The following is a 21,942-nucleotide window of genomic DNA, read 5'->3' as shown; positions in this document are numbered from 1 at the left end:
TCTTTTGCACATGGTTTGACACATTCCATTCCTAATTTTCCTTCCCGACGGGTTACCTTCGTGTAGGGAACTGTTGTGGATGCATAAGGATCAAATTTAACACCACGAGTTTGGACATGTTCCTTGTTCATTGTGAGAACCATTTGATAACCAGTGGGATCATCACCTACTTTACCCATAAATGCTACTCTACCTCCCAACCTTACAAGTGCAATAGTAACATTGGATGGTGGTCCTCCCGGTGCCCTGAAAAATTCTGGAGGACTCATCAGCCCAACCATACAAGGCCTTCAGTTTCTCTACTGCAACCTACGACTCTGGTTGTTGACTTTTCTTTCTTTATACACCAAGCCATAGATTTGTATTGAATATAAATGTCTGTCTAAATGGATGCTTTCATGGGTTGCATATAGGTACAACATGGCAGAGGATTGCGCAGATGATGACGATGATAAATCATCAATCAATGAGCTACAAAAAGCGACTGAGGAGGAGCTCAATCTGCACAATTCCTTGGCTGAGGTACAATTACATACTATGTTTTGCTGAGTTGTGCTTTTCTCTAAGATCAGATCATTATGTGTAGTTTCTGTTACATAAGCTTCCATATATCTAGTGCGATGCCTTGTATCTGAAGTTAAATGTGACTTTATGAGTTAATTGGTATTTGGATTCTGTGCTAGCTCAATGTGGTTTCCAGCAGGAAAAACGTTTTTAAACTAATTCCCCTCTCTTTAGGGTCGGTAGTCATCAAGAAAAAATAATCTGAATTGTATTCCATGCTTAAGACTACTTTAAAAACAGAGATTTCTGTTTTATTTCCGTGTCAACCCTTTCTTTAATATATATCTATATGTGCCCTCTTCCAGGAAGCAATGTTTTAACTTTTGCCCAATTATTAGTAATGAAATTGTGAGTTTAAAAAAATTTATGTTCTGGACTTGCATGTTTTGTAATGTTATGTTGTTTAATTTGAAAGATGGAATTTTCTCTGAAGCTTAGAGTCTTCATGCTTTGGCTTGATAAACGTGACAAAAATTGTTTGCAAAATCTTTTTATATTATTGTCTGTGATTATTGTCTGAAACTTACACTCTTCATGTTTTGGCACGATGAAAGTGACAAGAAGTTTTTCTAGATTGCAGCATGCAAAAGCACATCTGAATGAGAGGGTTCTGCTAGAAGGAAAAAACAAAATTTCATTGAGAGTTTAAGAAAAACTTGATTCCCTTGAGTGTAGTTGGCAATCTTTATTGGATGTTGAGAGTTTTCCCACAGAAACTGGGATCACAGGGAAATTGGGAAAGAGACCACAGCTTCTTCAGCAATCTCCCATTCACCAACCCTCTGATAAATCCAGTGCTCTCATATATATGTGTGTGTGTTGTGCCATACATGAACTCTTAAGAAATTTCAAAAGCCTTCACCTAATGCAATCCTCCAGGTTTTTCAAGACACCAGAGAAAACTACTTACGATCAGTTTCTTAAACATGGAAATTTTACAACACACTGCTTCCAAAACAGCCATCCAAAAGGTCATTACTATAATAGCTTGATTAGAAATAGATTGAATGAGAAGGTCCAGATGGTGTATTCAATCATCTCCATCCATCTGTTCTGCATCCTCAGTGCTTACTTGGACAATATAACAGCCTTCATATTTATCCCTTGCAGACGTGCTGAAAGGATAATGACATGGAAATTTTCCTTGCTTCTCTGATTCCGTCCAATGATGGGCCAGCTGCAAATTTTCCTGATTGAAATTTCCATTTGACCTCTTTGCAATGTGTTTGGAATCTCTTATCACCTGTAGACAATTTAAACCTTTCTCTATTGCTATTTTCAGAATCTACCAAAAAGCATAAAGTTCTGCTCTGTTGTTTGATCCATCTCCTACAGCTCTTCTTTGAAACTGATCTCGTAATTGTCTCTTAAAGTAATGCCTCATGATCCACAATAGCTGGGATTACCTTGACAAGCCTCGTTGAAATAACTCCACACTATTGTTATATATATATATCTGGGGATCTTAGTATTATTGGTTTCTTTTCCTTTAAAGGTGGCTGTGTCCCTTAATATGCATATCTATTCTTGTGTCAAACTTGATTAGTAATAACATCTTTGTTTTGAATTCTTTTCATTTCTTGCTAGCCAAATAGCTTAAGTCACTGTACAAGGACAGTCTGATGCCCACACGCAGTTAATACAGAATGTATTTTAAAAACTAGAATTTAGCTTTGTAGTGCTTGAATCATCATTTCATGTTGGTTTTCATTTGTTAGTAGCCAGATCATTTCTCTTACAATATGATTGTAATATCTTTTGTTTCTCTTACAATATGATTGTAATATCTTTTGTTTCTCTTCTGTGGGAAATTTTGTACAGGAGTTCAAACAATGTATATAAATAGAAAGATGCAGAAAATGACAGTCAAATTTCGTACTCAGAATTATGACAAGAAAGCCCCTGCAGGGTTTGTGAGGAAAGAGAGCTTCAACACCAGTTCTGTCTCCAACCGCCAAGATGATCAGTATGCTACTAACATGTTTAGTGAAGAATTTCTGCTATTCTCTTGTAATCTATAGGCCCCCAAAGCTCCTCATAGATGAGAATATTTGCAGGATGTTAATATTGTTGTAAGTTTGTAGTAGTTGTGGAATGGCTTACTTTTGTGCTGCTTCTCATCTTCAACAACAAGAGTTTCTGTGGTGAATAAGCAGAATCCATGTCCTGCCTTGTGACGCAGCTCTCCATTGTGATAGTGTTCTTTGTAATGTCTCTGATAAATCCTTTAGACTTCTATTTCATTCTGTAATATGATGAGATTCACTCTACAAGATTCGGGGATTCACTCTACAGAGTCCATGTCATACCTTCTGAATCAGCTCTCCACTTGTGCTAATTTTCTCTGTAATGACCCTAATAAATCCTATATAATGAGATTTCATTTTATAATATGATGGGATTTCACTCTACAAGATTGCTTTCAGTTTTACTTGTATTGTGGTATATGAAATTTCTCAGTTTTACTTGTAATAGGATGGGATTTCATTCTGTAATATCATTAGATTTCCCTCTGCAATATTTGCTACTAAATTTTACCATTCCAAATTAATAATCCTATCGGCCTCTCTTTGTACCTTTTGGGACAATTGCTAGTTAAACTAAGTTGCAAGGAAATTGTGATTTCAAGGCTAGTTAAACAAATTGCGTGTATGGTTATAGGCTTTGAAGAGCTAATCTTACTCTATAGCCATTGTTCAAATGTGGGAGTTGGTTCATACCTTTCAAAGTTCAATAATTAAAATCAGCTACAAGAAGTGCTAGCTATGATGCCTTGTTTTTTACATAAATTTTTATAAACTTTATAATTTGTTTTCAAAAATTTGCAAATTAATTAAAGTGAAACACTAGTTTGACAAACAAATTATAACACTGCCATAAACAAGTATAATAAAGAGAAAAAAATGGCAATGCAAATTTCTAGCCAGGTTCAAGAAATCCCACTATGGGAGTGTTTAAAGCTTTTTTTCGATGGCAGAAATGGATTCAGCACCGTCAAAACCCCTGGGGCACACATAATCCTCACCCAAAATCCTGAAAGTCTACAGAACCCAAATTTTCAAAAATTTCCACTAAATTTTATCAAAATTATACTGAAATTTCTATTATTTTTCAAGCTAAAAGTTAAACTACATACCGCATATCATCTTCTTCGCTTTTTTTTACCACCCTCATCTTTTTACAACCCCTTTGTTCCATTGAAGCCTCTATAGTTGATTGTGTAAATTTTGGTGTCATTACATCGATTGGTGTTTAAAAATAAGAATACAATTCGTTGCAATTGCAGAAAGTAAGATTTGTTGATGTTCTCTCGACCTTCGTGCATGAATCATGACCAGTACGAAATGTAATTTTCCACCTTCTTTAACAACACTTTACCATCAAATATGCTAAGATAGTCGGTCCCAAGCCTAGAAACCCTTTGTTCCATTGAAGCCTCTATAGTTGATTGTGTAAATTTTGGTGTCATTACATCGATTGGTGTTTAAAAATAAGAATACAATTCGTTGCAATTGCAGAAAGTAAGATTTGTTGATGTTCTCTCGACCTTCGTGCATGAATCATGATCAGTACGAAATGTAATTTTCCACCTTCTTTAACAACACTTTACCATCAAATATGCTAAGATAGTCGGTCCCAAGCCTAGAATTTGATGTCCTACAGGACGTATTTCATGCTCCATAACGTATTTGACCGGTGATGAAAAATTTTCAACGTCAAGTTTGACATGTTCGATAGATAGCTAGGCCATCATTTTGATGTCTAATTTGAAATTAAACATGTCAAATTTATAATACTTGTTTTAAGTTAAGAGAACGTAATGGGTACTAATTAATGAAATATCACCATAGAATGGATGGGATATCATTCTAAAAATAATTTATTTTATAGGATGAAGCTCCAAGCATGATCGTGTTAAGTTCCCACTTCTAGGATCTCGAATCGCCAGTTTCATAATATCACAGGAAAGTCTTCAAGAATGGAAAGATTGGACCTTTGGTAATAAAATTGCAGTTATAACACTAGGTGCATTTAACGAATTTCAGTGCTTTTAACCGAGAGATTAGTAGAGCATTTACGCCAAAGTAAGTTATTTTTGCAGTGTGTAAAAGATCGCATATGTTTTCTTCTGAAAAAGAAGTTATTGTTGCAGTGCATTAAATTCTATTAAACCCTAAGTCGGTACAAGGCCAACGGGCCAGCTAAGGAAGGGTGTAAATTATTGTTGCAGTGTGCGTTTGTGTCTTCTGGGATTGTGTATGTGCTTTGTTTTCTTTGGTTCATGTCCAAGAACTGTGAGTATACGTCCACAGTTGCACGTTTGTGACTTCTTGGATTGTGTATATGCTTTTTGTTTTTGTGTGTGTTTGACACCGTTCTTTGTTTATAGGATGGGAAGAGATAATGGTTGTGAAGTCGAATCAGTCTGGGATCATGCGCAATTGAGCGATAGACATGAATCGCCTTTTGTAGACCAATGAGTTTAAGTATTCGTCGGTTCTCCAGGTCAATGCCTTGCGAATAGTTGATATTGGTTGTGTGGTAGTGAAGCGGAAGCAAGAAATAACCTTTGAGTTGGAGACAAGGAGGGATCGAACCTGTGACGTGAGTTCGAGGACCAACGACGAGGTGAAGATAGGTTCAACGGGGAAAAAGCTTTGGTTTTCCAAGGAGCACTCTGCACTCCTGGACGAAAGTTTCTTGGAGCACAACACTCTGAATCTGATAATGCATCCTTCAACCGTTAATCGCAGTGATCTTTTATTGTTTGCTTTCTTTTTGAACCCTTAGCAATTCATGGATTTAAGATTACACGTTGATCCAGTTTTTTAAACCGATATTTTAGAAGAAACAGAAGAATGCCCTGGACAAGGAATTGAATTTGCAACATCGACAGATGGAGGCCTAGTTTCATAACAGAAGAGCGTCATAAGAATTCATTTCAGGGACCTTTTGTTAAGCTCCATTAATTTATGAATAATTGATGCCTACAATTATGGAATTTAAACTGCAGTCTTTCCTTAACTTATGGAAACCAACTGCAGTAGTTTCCTTAAGTTAAGGAAATCAACTGCAGTTAAAAAATTTATTGTTGGGAGCTACTGAAGTGGTCCATTACTCCATCTGGAGTTCTCTGCCTTGATCTGTGGGACATCTGACACATAGCTATCAGAAGCTTGATGGAAGCTTGGCTATAAATTCATATGTTTGGTCCCCAAGCTTGCATCTCAATTTCCCTTCAGTTTTTACACCATCTAGCTGAGAGAGCAGAGCTTGGAAGTGCCTTCAGAATTTTTTGTATTCTTTTCTTTTTGCTTGGATTGAAGCTGGAGTGTTGAAGAAGAAGCAAGTGGACTGTGGCCTGCATCAAAAACATCACCAATGGCTGGAGGTAATTCAATTCTTTACAAGCATGTGTATGTACTTATATGCGTAAGTTTGGTTGATATGTCTCTACACTCTGTTTTTAGTAATTTTTTTTTTTTTTTTTTTTAAAAAGAAATCCATATTTGCTCAAAGCAATATATTAAAACTTTTGCATAGCTTACTATCTGTAGCCCATAGGTAGGCTTGGAATTTTAATTACTGGACTATAATAGACAGCCTCTGATTAGTGCACTACAGTCCAAAAATAAACTATGCACTACAGTCCAAGAAACTATCTTATGGTCCAGAATGTCCACGAAGCATCTAATGTAGTAACCCATAGGTGTAGACAAACTGTAGTTAAAATGGCAAATAGATGCTTTTATACCATCAGTCACACTTGAAATAACAAATGGGCCATGTTGTGTGTAACCACCAGAGGCTACTCGTGTAACCAATAGATCTCAGTAATCATTTAAGTATTTTAAAGAAAGCAACACCTGCAAAATACAGGTGTTCATGTCTTACCTGAGACTTACTTTAATCGCAGGATATTTATGCAATCATAAGGCTCTAACACAGATATGCATGGTTCAAACATTAAACAAATCCACACCAACCGAATGCAAGTAAACCCTAATGAAGTCAGATTGACGCAGAGAGACAGGGTTGAATACAATTGCAAAAATAATAATATTTATTACAGCTGCGGGCTGCTGCAGAATCCCCTGTAATAAAATTGGGTGTGTGATTGGAAACTAGAAGTATCAAAATTGAAGACAGAAACCAAGAAATGTGGAAAGCTAATTGACTGAATTGCGTCAAAAAACAAAAAAAAATACTAAAAACAGAGTGTAGAGACATATCAACCAAACTTACGCATATAAGTACATACACATGCTTATAAAGAATTGAATCCCGAATCCGGATTAAGTTAACTGGTTTCGGGATTTGAATCTATTAGTCGGGCCTTCTAAAAATTCTGAGCAAAATAGCTTGTTTGCTGGTCTATTTTGTTTGTTTTATAAACTTAAGGACGGAGCCTGAAGTCAAGCCAGCTAGCCTTCGAACTGCATTTGCTATGCAAGTGCAAAGTAGATCAACGCTGCTTCAGTCAATCTCCGGATTTTGTTTATAAAGTGAACAATCAATTTGCAGTGATTTACGGTAATGCTGACTGCTTTAACCTTAATTTTGATTTTGTGAAGAATTATTACAGTTATATGGAGTTTATTTAAAATGTCATTTTGACTTACTCTTTTCAGTAAACATTATTTTTTCTCTGGTTAAGTTTTGTTTATGCAACAAAAATAATGTCTAGTGATCCATATAATTTTAATTAATTAGAGAATAGCCACAACATCTTTAATTAAATAAAATTATATATTTTGATTGGTTAGATCACATAAAGATTATTTAGACATTAAATTGTAATTAATTAGACTGAATATAATAAATTTTATCCCACATGAATCTTTATTATATTTATCTAATTAATTAGGATAAAATTTCATAACCTACCCATAGGAGTTATGAATTGATAAGTTTTATCATAAAGTTTTATTGAATCTGTTTGAATTGAAAATTTAGCCCACAAGCAATTTTTATGTCATTAGATTCAATTCTTTTTAGCATGATTTACATTGAATATAATAAATTTTATCCCACAGGAATTTTTATTATATTTATGTAATTAATTAGGATAAAATTTCATAACCTACCCACAGGAGTTATGAATTAATAAGTTTTATCATAAAGTTTTATTGAATCTGTTTGACATGAAAATTTAGCCCACAGGCAATTTTTATGTCATTAGATTCAATTTTTTTAGCATGATTTACATTGGTAAAACATGAAAGTTTATTAAGCCTCAATTTTAACATAAGCATGTGATTTTTTAATGCAGTAGTACAACCTGCAAATTTCTCTGAAATTCGTTGTGACATTCCCGAACTTAAGGAAGTAATCGCGTTTGTTTGTTATGAATCTAATATGGTTAACGTTAATATTAACACATGGTGGATTGATTCTGGATCAACAATTCACATTTCAAATTCCTTGCAAGGTTTGCAAAACCTAAGGAAGCCAGTGGGAAGTGAGCAAAGCATCTTATCAGGAAACAAGATGGGCTCGCATGTAGAAGCTATAGGAACATGTTATTTAACTTTAAGTAATGGCTTTGTTTTAGAATTAGAAAAGACCTTCTATGTTCCAAGTTTTTCTAGAAACTTGATTTCAGTTTCAAGGCTTGTACCTTTTGGATATTCCTTAAACTTTTCAGAGAAATCTTTCAGTCTATTCTATAAATCTGATTATGTTGGGAATGGTATTTTGTCTAATGGTCTTTACTGCATTAATTTACAAAACGATGTCACTTATGATTCAATGCATGTTCACACCGGCACTAAAATATGTGTTATTAATGAAGATTCCTCTAAATTATGGCACCGGAGACTAGTTCATATCTCCATAGAAAGAATTAAAAGATTGGTAAATGAAGGGGTACTTAATACTCTAGATTTCACTGATTTTGAGACTTTTATGGACTACATAAAGGGAAAGCAGACCAACAAGTGAAAGAAAGGTGCCAAAAGGAGTTCAGACATATTAGAGATCATACATACTGATATATGTAGTCCAGACATGGACTCACATGGTTAGAGATACTTGATCTCCTTTATAGATGATTACTCACGATATATGTATCTCTACATGCTTCATAAAAAGAGCGAAGCATTAGATGCCTTTAAGATCTTTAAGGCTGAAGTAGAGAAACAATGCGGCAAGCAAATTAAGATCGTGAGATCAGATAGAGGTGGAGAATATTATGGTAGATACACAGAAGATGGACAAGCACCTCGGCCATTTGCTAAATTTCTTCAAGAGCATGGGATTGTTGCCCAATACACCATGCCTAGTTCACCCGACCAGAATGGTGTAGCAGAAAGAAGAAATCGAACATTATTGCACATGGTGCGGATTATGCTTAGCAGCTCCAATCTTCCTAAATCCTTGTGGACTGAAGCACTTAAGACGGCAGTGTATATATTAAACCGAGTTCCAACCAAGGCGGTTCCTAAAACGCCATTTGAATTATGGAAAGGTTGGAAACCGAGTTTGCGACATATGCGCGTTTGGGGGTGCCCGTCTGAAGTGAGAATTTATAATCCACAAGAGAAGAAGCTGGACCCAAGGACCATTAGTGGGTATTTCATTGGATATGCTGAAAGGTCTAAAGGTTACAGATTTTATTGTCCATCTCATAGCACTAGGATGAATCAAGAAATGCAAAGTTTCTTGAAAATGACTTGAGCAGTGGGAGCGATCAAACCAGAAACATAGTTTCTGAGAAGGATCATTCAGAATCTCAACCTTCCACTTCAAGTGATAGATTGGTTATTGTTCATATCACCCCTCAAGTACAAACTGGTGTTGAACAACCAATTGTTGAAGTTCCACAAGCTGCTGACGATATTCCAGTAGATCAAGGAGTTCAAGAGTTGCCAAGAACTTTTGAACAACAAGTTGAACCACATACTTCTCAGGAAGATGATGGTACAACATTAAGAAGATCTACTAGACCTAAGAGATCAGCAATTCCTAATGATTATATTGTGTATCTACAACAATCTGACTACAACATTGGAGCCGAAAATGATCCCGAGTCATTTTCACAAGCCATGAGTTGCAAAGAATCAGAACTATGGTACAATGCCACGAAGGAAGAGATAAATTCCATAAAGAGTAACGAAGTTTGGGATCTTGTTGAGTTGCCTAATGGTGCAAAATCCATTGGATGTAAATGGGTCTTTAAGACAAAGAAAGACTCATTGGGCAACATTGAGAGATACAAGGCAAGACTTGTTGCTAAGGGATTCACTCAGAAAGAAGGAATCGACTACATGGAGACTTTTTCTCCTGTATCTAAGAAAGATTCCTTGTGCGTTATTATGGCATTAGTAGCCCATTTTGACTTGGAGTTGCATCAAGTGGATGTGAAAACGGCTTTTCTTAATGGAGATCTAGAGGAGGAGGTTTACATGAAACAACCTGAAGGATTCCCCTCTAGTGATGGTGAGCAATTGGTTTGCAAGCTCAAGAAGTCATTATATGGTTTAAAACAAGTATCCCGCCAATGGTATTTGAAATTCCATAATGTAATTTATTCTTTCGGTTTTGTAGAAAACATTATGGATCAATGTATATACTTGAAATTTAGTGGGAGTAAAATTTATTTTCTTGTTTTATATGTGGATGACATTTTGCTAGCAACCAATGATAAGGGTTTGCTACATGAGGTGAAACAATTCCTCTCTAAAATTTTTGATATGAAGGATATGGGTGAGGCATCTTATGTCATTGGCATTAAGATCCATAGAGATAGATTTCGAGGCATCTTGGGCCTGTCACAGGAAACCTATATTAATAAAATTTTAGAGAGATTTCGGATGAAGGATTGTTCACCAAGTGTAGCTCCCATTGTGAATGGTGATAGGTTCAATTTGAACCAATGCCCGAAGAACGACTTTGAAAGGGAACAAATGAAGAACATTCCATATGCTTCTGCTGTCGGAAGCTTAATGTATGCTCAAGTCTGCACAAGGCCTGACATTGCATTTGTTGTGGGAATGTTGAGACGATATCAGAGTGATCCAGGTTTAGACCACTGGAGAGCTGCAAAGAAAGTAATGAGGTACCTTCAAGGAACCAAAGACTACATGCTTATGTATAGACGGACGGACAACTTAGAAGTAATTGGCTACTCATATTCTGACTTTGCTGGATGTGTTGATTCACGCAAATCAACATCAGGATACATTTTTATGATGGTCGGTGGAGCTGTATCATGGAGGAGTGCCAAGCAGACCTTGATTGCCACTTCCACTATGGAAGCCGAGTTCGTCTCCTATTTTGAGGCTACTTTACATGGTGTATGGATTAGGAGTTTCATTTCTGGGCTTAGAATTATGGATTCTATATCTAAGCCATTGAGAATATATTGTGATAATTCAGCTGTTGTTTTTATGGCTAAAAACAACAAAAGTGGGAGTCGAAATAAACACATCGACATTAAGTATTTAGCTATAAGGGAACGTGTTAAAGAAAAGAAAGTGGTCATTGAGCACGTCAGCACTGAGTTGATGATCGCTGATCCTTTGACTAAGGGCATGCCACCGTTTAAATTCAAGGATCATGTAATCAATATGGGACTTGGTTCCATTATGTAGTTTCTCATTGTATGGACAATGTTATTTTAATGAAATTCTTAATTATTGTGATGTTTTTTCTCATATTTATGTGCACCTTAAGTTGATTTGAGAAAATTCATTTAAGAAGGACCAAGAATAAACATAAGGTTTATTCATTAAGAAATTGTTGCCACATAAATTATAATAAGAATAAATACATAGTAATACATGGAAGATAATACTCGTTATTAGAGGACTTATCGCCATGATTCATGTATCTATTACTTAATACAGATTATCAATGGTTTTTAAGTTGAGACATTAAGTTTGGAAGTATGGACCAAGTGGGAGAATGATAAGCTCCATTAATTTATGAATAATTGCTGCCTACAATTATGGAATTTAAACTGCAGTCTTTCCTTAACTTATGGAAACCAACTGCAGTAGTTTTCTTAAGTTAAGGAAATCAACTGCAGTTAATAAATTTATTGTTGGGAGCTACTGAAGTGGTCCATTACTCCATCTGGAGTTCTCTGCCTTGATCTGTGGGACATCTGACACATAGCTATCAGAAGCTTGATGGAAGCTTGGCTATAAATTCATCTGTTTGGTCCCCAAGCTTGCATCTCAATTTCCCTTCAGTTTTTACACCATCTAGCTGAGAGAGCAGAGCTTGGAAGTGCCTTCAGAATTTTTGTATTCTTTTCTTTTTGCTTGGATTGAAGCTGGAGTGCTGAAGAAGAAGCAAGTGGACTGTGGCCTGCATCAAAAACATCACCAATGGCTGGAGGTAATTCGTATCCTTGGGCATTAAGTTTCAACGATTCATTGAATTTTTTTTCCGCATGCAGAATCATTTATAATTATTTTACACCTTTAAAAAGAAAAAATAAAAAAGAAAGATCGTACATTGGATGTAATTTTGTGGCCATTAACGTAAGTTCGGTGGTTTTGCATAACAAAGTTAGAGCAGACAGAAGTGGACTGCGAGGTTCTGAAGTGGTGCTGCGAGAACAAAAGGCTACAGAAAGAGTTGCAAGAGCTTAGGTCTCTGAAGGCAGTTCCTTTGGGCGCGATAGGACAAGATAAGTTTTACATGCCTTTGCCTACCACCATGCTCACCATGTGTCTCTCCTGTGAAAGGGTGGCTACCATGGAAAATAGCCGTAACCTTTCATTTTCTAAGTCCCAGATTTTGCAATTTGCCCAAAATTTTGCAGTTGTTGTTTTGAGGGGGTTCCTCAGGCTAGGCTTGCCTGCAAATATTATGTGTGTAAAATATCATTTCTTAGTGTTAGATTTTTGTCAGAGGTTGAGAGATTTGGCTTCTCTCGAAAAGAGAAAAATAACATACAGATATATATATACACTGCATATATCACTATATAAATCTTGTGGTTTGCAAAGCTTTTCCTTGCAGAAGTAAATGCCCTGTTGTGCTAATTCACTCCCCTCAAGGAAATCATATGCCCATCATGGTAGTCTCTTTTCAAACAAGAGCACCAAGTTGTAAACATGATATAATATTTCTAGTTAAAGATAAAATGGAAGTTCCTTCAAAGGAAAAATGATTGGACATAGGAAATAGGAAATCATTTTGCAGTAATGAGTGTGTTTTATATATAGAAACTCGTAAGTATTTGTAGAGGAAGTATAAAGAGTGTGGGCCGAGTGAGGCACCCATCCATGATGGTAGACTGGGAATATTAAAGAAGAGGAAAATTTGTTCAGAGGGTAAAGATTATGGTTGGTGAATTCCATCCATGTCGGACAAGTAGGTATATTCATTCATTCGGTGCATCCTTCATCTCGGCTCTACCAGACCACATATTTCATGCCCACATTTTTTGTGTTGTTGGTTGGGAGGGTGTTGATGCGAATTTGAAATTGATATATAAAAGGATCATATTATAGCGCCAGTTTCTTAACATAATCCTATTCTAATCAAGGATTTGTTGTTCTTCACTGTCGGTTTTAATTCAATGACAAGACTTCTCTTGTAACGGGAAAGTTTGATTCCAGTGGGTTTAGATCGGCCTCCACTGTTGAAGAAATTACTCAAGGAATCGATTCTTCCAATATCACAATAATCGTCACTGGTACAACCGTTCTTCGTTGATTCTTTCTCAGTTATAATTTCTTGATTTTCTAACAAAAAAATCCACTGAATGTCTCTGTTTTCTGGTAAATCAGCTTTATTAAACTTTTTTCGGTTATAATTTCATGATTCTCTAAGTCCAAAATCTAATGAGTGTCTCTACCGTATTTATTCTAGTGTTTTCTTCAAACATTCTCTGTACCATTAATAGCATAAGATAGCTAACTGATTTCAACCAGACTCTACTCTAAATTAAAAGTTGCTTATGTTGTAATGTTGGTGGTTTACTTGGCCAAAATTTCGGTTCCTTCTAGGAAGGTTATCTTTGTAGTTTTAAACTTATCTTTATAATCGGCAATCCAAAGTCAATGGAAAAAATGGTTACTTGAATAAATGTACAGTGCAGTATAATACAAATATAAATATATCCGAGAAAAAATGGTTGCCTGAATAAATATTTAGATAAGTGATCATTTAAATGATGTTAAAGAGAGAGTCCATACAGGTTGCTCGAATTTTTTATAATTTTGTGGAAAAACCTGTGAGCAGTTTTGAAACCAACGTTTCGGACTAGCTTAGTGAGTCCATCATCAGGGCAATGAGATTTATATTTGAGAAGAGAGAGCGAATTACAGAGCTTATTAATAGTTATTGAGAAATATTTTTGATGTCTTCTTCTGTAGTCGGCTTACAAATAATTAATTTAATTAATAATAATTTTATTTATTATTTGTTATTAATATTTATTTATTTAGATATATTCTTATTTTATTATTGTTTATTTATTTACATGCCTGTGTGTGTGTGTGTGTCTCTCTCTCTCTCTATATATATACTATTATAATAATAATAATAATTATTATTATTATTACCTGTTTTAGATCCTTAACTATATGTTAGTTGTTATTTTAAAATATATAATTTGAAGGATTAGTTTTGACTTTGTATGTTAACCAATTTTTTTATTTTTTTTAATGTGATCTTGTTAAATTTCATTTACAGGAGAGTAGGTTCTATTTATGTATTTCTTAATTAAATCATTTGGTTTATTAATATTAATATTTATTTCATTATATAATTATTTATTTATTTTCATTTTCATTTTATTTATTTCCTTTTTTTAATTTTTTTAATAAATTCTTATTCTTTTTATTTTTATTTATTTATTTACTTATTTTTTTTCTCCTTATTTTTTTAATTTATTTTATTTTGTTTTGTTTTTTTATTTTATTTTATTTTATTTTATTTTTGTTTTTTTATTAATTAATTTATTTGTTTGTTTTATTTATTTATAACTATTAATAAACTCTGTAATTCGCTCTCTCTTCTCAAATATAAATCTCATTGCCCTGATGATGGACTCACTACGCGAGTCTGAAACGTTGGTCACTGCTCACAAATTTTTCCACAAAATTATAAAAAAAAACATTTGATGGTTAAGTAAAATTTGTTGTCTACATGATTTTGCATTTCTGATAAAATGGGCCGAACAAAATAAATTTGAGATAAGATTTTTCTCGTGCTCTCGCTGGGTGGTCAGTACTTTCGTGACCAGCTAAATATATTTGTTATTTTTCTTTTATCATGATTTTCTGGGTAATATAATTTAGCACTAGTCTAAGAGTTTTCCCTTTTTTGGCCATTTTTTCCGGGCAATTTTTTTTATAATTGGATATGGATTTTTTGAAATTGTAATTTTCATCTGTAAAAAATATTGAGTGTCGTGTGGTGAGTCAAGTTTATTCATCTATATTTGAATGGTTATAAAAAATAATGTACTTTGCAGGTGTATATTAAATAAATTTTTAATTAAAATTTGTTAAAATAAAATAATTTTCAGAGAAATTAATGAAAATTGAGATGTAAGAGTAGTTGAAAGTGAGTTTAGAGATAAAGAGAGGTCGACACTCATAAATTTGCATAAAACGTAAAATGAAAGACATGAAAAATGCAAAAAATCTCATCAAATTTTCATTTAACGGGCAAAGGAGATTTGAAATTCCAAAAAAGATTTGAAATTCCAAGCTTGTTGGATCCTCAAAATGTGATCAAACATCTATGAGTCATGCATGGATCACTGAAAACGAAAGAAAAGGCCGATTGAAATGCTCCCATGTTTTCTTAGGTTTTTAAGATTACTAGTTGGCCTGGTTGACTAGATGAGTCGATCTTCTCATCGCTTGAGGCAATTGTAGCTGAATATCCATTTGAACTTAGTACTCATATTTGGGTTTCCATTCGCTCTAGTTGTTCAACACATCAATCTATAGTTAGTCATTTGCAATTCGTTTGCACATTGAATGTGCGCATGTGAAGAGATTTTAAATCATCTTATGATTACTAATATTAATTTAGTAAATCATTCTCCATGTATTCATTTTCTATTTATTTAATAAATAATTAATATTAATGGTAATATGTGATATAAAACCACTTCATTTATTTATTATAAATGAATAGTCTTTATCTTTTTTTTTCAATCTACCCTTTTTTCCTTAACCTAATTAATTAGCAAAGAATTATATTAACTAGCATTTGCACCAAAAGGTGCAAAGGGCATCCCAATAGTGGTTTGAGGTTTTTTTTACCCCTTGAATATATATACAAAAACATTTAATTTAATAGAGGCGGACGAAAAAGCAAGCCTCAACAATGAAAAACAAAGTGTTTGGAGCGGAAAAACAAGCGGGCCTAGCAACAAAACCATTAGTGGTTTGAGAAACCCCCCTCATAACAAGATCCAATGACAAGTGACAATGATCTTAGACAAGTGAAGACATTGTGTTGTAAATATGGTTCAACCCATTGTGTTATTTTGTTTTTTTGGTTTTGGCAAAGTGGCATAGGTTTTAATGCAACGATAAATTATCTGCAGATTTATAAACCAAATTTTACATATTGAAGATCTTCTCTCTTCATTCAACAAAAGATCAATATAAGTATAGACCTTACAATACGAAATTGATATCAAAAGAATGGATTCATAACAACAAATATCAAGGAAATTGAGGATGAGGTTGAAATTTCTTAGGAATGATGTTCAAGTTGTCTGCTGGCCATTATCCATTGCTCAGATCATCAATGCATATCATGAAATTCCAGATGATGACTCCACACCATCTACACGGGTTGTCACTCCTAAATTCATTAACCATAATCTTTCATGGGCATATTTCGATGGTGCTTCACAAGAACAAGGGTGTGGGGGTGGGGGTGGGTATGGGGGTATTCTATTGCACCAATATGAAAATCATGTTTTCTGCATACAGATGGGTTTGGGGACTGGCACTAATAACTTTGTCGAACTTATCACCCTTAGACACTTGCTCCACTTTTCACTCGCACATGATTGCAAACATTTACAGATATTTGGGGACTCAAAAATCATCATTAACTGGTTCAATAACACATCTGCATGTCATATGCACTCAGAAATATTTTGGATGAATTTATGCTATTAAAATCACAATTTTAATATATTTCTTGTCAACATATTTACAAGGAGCAAAATCAGGTTGCCGACGAGCTATCCAAGGCGGCCATGGTCCAACCAAGGGGGATTTGGCTAATAAAGGAGTAGCAGGGAGCTGAACATTTTCAATACTATCATCGGCCTTACATAGATCAATTCTAACAGCGGGCCGATAGGCCCTAATTTTGCAGTATATATTAGCGCATATTATCAGTTTATGGTTTTATATATTCTGTATATATCATTTACATGATTAGTCATAATATAGCCTGTTTGGGTAATTTTGTACAGACATATTTTTGATGGCTGCGGTCCAACTTATAGCATATGCCATCCAAGCATCTACAACATATAATTTTCTCAACTAATAGAAAATTGTGATTTTTTCCTAGGGAAAATAAATAACTTAGCCAAACAGTGTAATCTTGGCTGAGATTAGATAGGTAGAATGGGTGAATAAGTTAATCCAATAATTTTATCTGGATCAATGTAGTTGTTTGAAATAAATATTCTTAGTCCTTTAAGAATGACAAAATAAATAGGGTTCGCACGTTTAAATGCACCCTCATTGCTTCAAAGTTACATTAGTGCAGGAAAAAATTGATTGGTTATGTAATTCATGAATATGGTCATTTGTCCAAAGTTTGGACATTATTGTAAAAAGATATCCACCTGAAACACAAGGTGGGACCACTGGCGTTAAACCTAGCATATCTTGCCTCCCCCGATCATGACCCCGCTTTGATCCGACGGCCCTTAAGTCTTTTCAGACCCCCCCGAAGTGATTCCCTTTAACGGCGAGGGGGGCTCTAAAAAGCGGTTTCCCTACCGCTACATGTCCACTCCTCGTAATTTTGGACCCCCCCCCTCGTATACCACAAACATCCTACCCCCTCCCTTCGAAAGGGGTTTCTGTCATCCCGCCACAACCCACCTTCCTGCCAATGGTCACCCACCACATCTGTGTTCAACCTTCATTCCACTGATGCCACGTATCCCTCTTCCCGTCACTTCCCGCCAAGAGCCCCAAGCTTTCATCCCCTATCCTAATCCCCCATGTCGACGACCGTTGCACCCATCCCGTTGCAGTTTCCTATCATTTCCTTCGTTCCCTTGCAGAGTTAATGCAGCTCACAATCGTTGATGCAATGGTTCCTCTCCATCTATGAACTATAAAATTTAAGTTTCTCCCGTGATTACATCATTTTCCTTTTTTGCCTACTATATATCACTCCTACCCTCTGTTTCGCACCTATCAACAACTATTCACAAACCAATTGCCTATCTCTAATTGTTTACAGAGGAACTCCCACCTAGCGTTTTCCTGAGAATTACTGAGATCTTCTACAAATTCCCTCTGTCAATCTCTCCTGCGTTCATTTTATTACCACGATGGCCCCCAAAATTGCCATTGTGGTGAATCCCATGCTCACTCCCCCTATGGATTTAGACCACATCCCTCTTGCTAACAAAGACTATAAGATAGCTGAGACATAGTGTGAATTCGACCTCTTTGAATTACATTGTTGGTTTCATGACAATTACCTTGACCAATCTGATGAAATCAGCCTCTGGCAGTCCAGACTACCCCTGTTCGTTTTCCCCCAGTCTTATTACTTCCCTGAATTCTTCCTAAAGTGTCATGCCTCTTACCTTTCAAGTAAGAGGGCTATCATTTCCCCCAATGGTGAAATCCTTTTCACCATTACTTCTGAGAGCATAAACCAAATGTTGCAGGTCCCCTATAGTGATTCCCTCACCCCTTTTTCCCTTGAAGCTCTCAAAGAAATCTATCAGAAACTCACCTTCCCCCAGAGAGATAAGATTTTTGAAGTCTTCCTCCTAGAAGATTCTCAACTCCCCAAGAAAAATCCCCCTTATCCCTCTTTATTTTCCCTCAAAGGACTAGACATATTATCTTTGTCTTGTCATGCATACTTGGTTACTATTCAGATGAATGGGTAGATGAGCCTATTTTAGGCTTCCTATCTGTTAGCGCTTGAAATTTCACCTCAGGCTGAGAAAGGTAAACTTCAAGGCAACATCAAACCACTTAGCCTCGTAGCTAGCCCTACGGGGCAGGAGAGGGCTCTCTCCGGTATATCTCGGCAAAGATCTTCAAAGGGCGGAGATAACCAATAAAGAACACTGATTTTAGGCTAGTAAACTGATAAAAGGTTTGATTTAGGATTTTTAGGGTGGAAAGTTTGGGGAAAGGAAATTCTGGGTGCGGGGATCAGACACAGTTTTTGCAGGGGGTTCTTTGGGGCAAGGTAGGAGACTGTACTGATGCTTTTGAATTAAGTGAATGGATAGGAATGACCGGTGAGGAGCTAAAGAGAGCAAGAAACCTTCAAGAGTTCTCTTTAGACAGATGAAAACATAAATATTAAGCAAACTTAAAAGCAGAGCATGACAATCATGAATTCTACTTTAACACTTCATTCGCCTAATTTGCAGAAGGAAAAGTAAGATGATGAATCACATAACAAATTCACAAGTACAAAGAGATACACACCATCAATACATGTAACCACAGGAATCCCAAAAAGACTGCAAAACCCTGGTCTTTCTTCCTTTGCCAAAACTGCAGAGATACAATGAATAATACAATAGTAGCTTCTCCCTCAAGAGTCCAACCTCTCCAACCTCTGAAAATGACTAAGAAAATACATAATATAGGCAAGCTAACACCTTTCCTTGCCTCTAGGGGTCGAGCTCATCCTTCTAGGAGCTGTTTCAACCAATTCTAAACTGAGCACTAAAATCTAGGCAGTCAAAACAACTTGCCTCTATAAGCTAGGAAACCAATTCATTCATTAAATTTTTGCCTATCTTATGAATGAATCTTCTAGAAGAGATAAATAAGTGTCAAAATATCATAAAATTACATCATTTACAACAAGGAGGATGAAAATCAACTCCAAAAAGTCAAATCCAGTCAAAACTGCGTTTTGCTGAGCTGTAGGTTGAATTCCTGTGCAAACTGCCTGATGGGTCGCGCACAATTCCTGAATGGGTCGCGCGCCTTTGGAGGCACTTTTGAGGCACTTTCAGGTGTCCAAATGAGGCAAAAGTGGGCTTGTTGGAAAGGTCTGGATGTCTACTTTCCAACCCAAGTGGAATTTCTGAATTTGGTGGTCATTTGCCCCTCCAAAATTACAATCTCCCAAGACTACTTCCTGTGTGTCAAAAAGGTGGCAGAAAGTCATTTTTTGCTTGTTTTTTGACTTTCTGGAGGCCCAAAACTTGGTGAAATTTCTTGGCAATGGCTGAGAAAGTGTAAATTTTCATGACAAATCCAGAAATGCTGAGTTTTCCCAAAATGGAGTTGCCCAACGAAAGGGTCACGTGCGGCGCGCGACCCATTGGTGAAGAAAACCTGTGTTTGGCACAAAAAATTCACAATTGACAAAATTTTCTCCAAATTTCTTGAAATTTGGGCTGGGAGTCCCCAATAAAGTACCATGCTCATTCAAAGAGGCTTTGGCCAAAATTTGGAGTGGATCGGGCCTTTTCCGTCGTTTAGTGCCTTGGCCAACCTCCTTGGATCTAGCGATTGAAATTTTGACATTTCTCTAAAACCATAACACCTGTGCAAAAAGTGAAGGAGGTTTTTCTTCTTTGGCATGTTGTGGACAAAAACCTCTCTCAGTTTTCCAAAATTCATCTTCTATTTCTCTGAAACATCATTTGAGTGCAACGTATCCCGATGTGTGGAACAAGGGATTTTGTCGAAATGAAGTGAAATGAAGGGGATAAGGGGCTTCTAAATTCTTGGGGAAATTTTTGGAAGTAGGGAGGGATGTTAGGAAGCAGGGGAAAGTGGAATATCAGAGATTGAGTGAGGGGAAGGGGTCCAAAAGGGCAAAACACAGGCCCAACCTAGAAAATTGCCAAGTTGTAGCTAGAAACTAGGGTTTGTGCAAAAATGAGGATTTTAGGGGATCTCAGTGATGGAAAGCATTTGGTAAGGTACTTTAAGGATAGGGGAAGGTGTATGAACATCAGGATACAAGTTTTGCCGATGATTTGACCATCCAAGAGAAATTAGCTTCAAAACCCTAGGAGAGGGAAATGACCTTACCTAGGCGCAACTGAAGCATGAACAAGGTGTAAAATGACTCAATGGAACTTGACATGATAATGACAACCCTATGAATGGTGGCATGGACCGACATTTGGACAACTTTGAAAAGAGTGAAAGCAAACCCTAGACCTAATACCTAGTGACCAAATTTTGCTTGAAGACTCACTGAAATGACAAAATTTGACCTTGACACTCTGAGACCACTTTTTAAGAGAATATTTGATCACTGGAGGAAGGCTGGAAAGACTGACACTAACACTATCCACCCTTTCTACAGACAAAGGACTATTAGTCACCTTTGACTTTGGTCACTTCTTGTCAAATGTAATTCAAGAACAATTCTTTTAGTTTCTAACTGAAGGAATGTTCCAATATTCTTCTATTCTTATTTATATGTTCATTTTCTTTCAGACAGATAGGTTTCCCTTTGCAATGCAGAAGCTTGATCAGCAAGGAGAGCCTCAGTCCATTGTCTTCTAGACCTCCATGATCAGAAGACAATCACAGGAATTTAGCTTTATAGAGTTTATTGATCAGTTTATGTATCCAACAGCTTGTTTGCTGAGTGGTTAGCATATTCCAAGGATCAATGAGGATATTCAGTAAGTGTTACTTCTCAGTGAACTAGCGAAGACAAGAGATTGGTACCTATACCAGTCATTTACAAAGATTAGAGTTTATGGCTCAGAGTTGCCACCATATAAGTTGCCCAAGTACCTTCCAATGAGAATATTTGCCTTGGAGTACATCAGGAAAATAATTCACTTAGACAACATCCATTTCGTGGCAGCCAAGAAGAAGTCTCAATTCTGAATTAAGATACAGATATGACCTTTCATCTGCAACAGTAGAGCAGTAGGAGAGGAAGCAGACCTCCTGCTGAAACAAATGAATTTCCCTCTTAGTTTTACTTGGTCCTATGACCCCTTTGGGGTAATTTCTAAGTTAAGAGTGGAATAGAAGGCAACTCCCTATGTGCATACCCAAAGGCCAGAAATAGAGAAGTACATGAACCAACACATTTGGGTAGAAAACACATTGCAGGAGGCCGAAGAGTAGGTACTTTCTAGAACAGCTTCAGAGACTCCTATACCTAGAGAAAATACCGAGAAGAGACCGAGAGAGGAGGACTCTCCTTCAGTTACAGAAGTCTCAGCCAAAG

The 21,942-nt window shown here is 36.1% G+C and overlaps 1 pseudogene; it reads left to right on the top strand.

Annotated features, from left to right (window-relative positions):
• The first annotated feature begins 420 nt into the window (after positions 1 to 420).
• On the top strand, positions 421 to 21,260 carry LOC149149579 (homeobox-leucine zipper protein HAT14-like; annotated as a pseudogene).
• The last annotated feature ends 682 nt before the right edge of the window (positions 21,261 to 21,942 follow it).

Source organism: Pinus tabuliformis, chromosome 9, assembly GCF_031772625.1.
Source record: "Pinus tabuliformis cultivar Carrire ecotype Pingquan chromosome 9, CPIR1, whole genome shotgun sequence".
NCBI lineage: Eukaryota > Viridiplantae > Streptophyta > Pinopsida > Pinales > Pinaceae > Pinus > Pinus tabuliformis.
The sequence above is the reverse complement of the archived record's forward strand: the minus strand, read 5'-3'. Positions and strand labels throughout refer to the sequence as shown.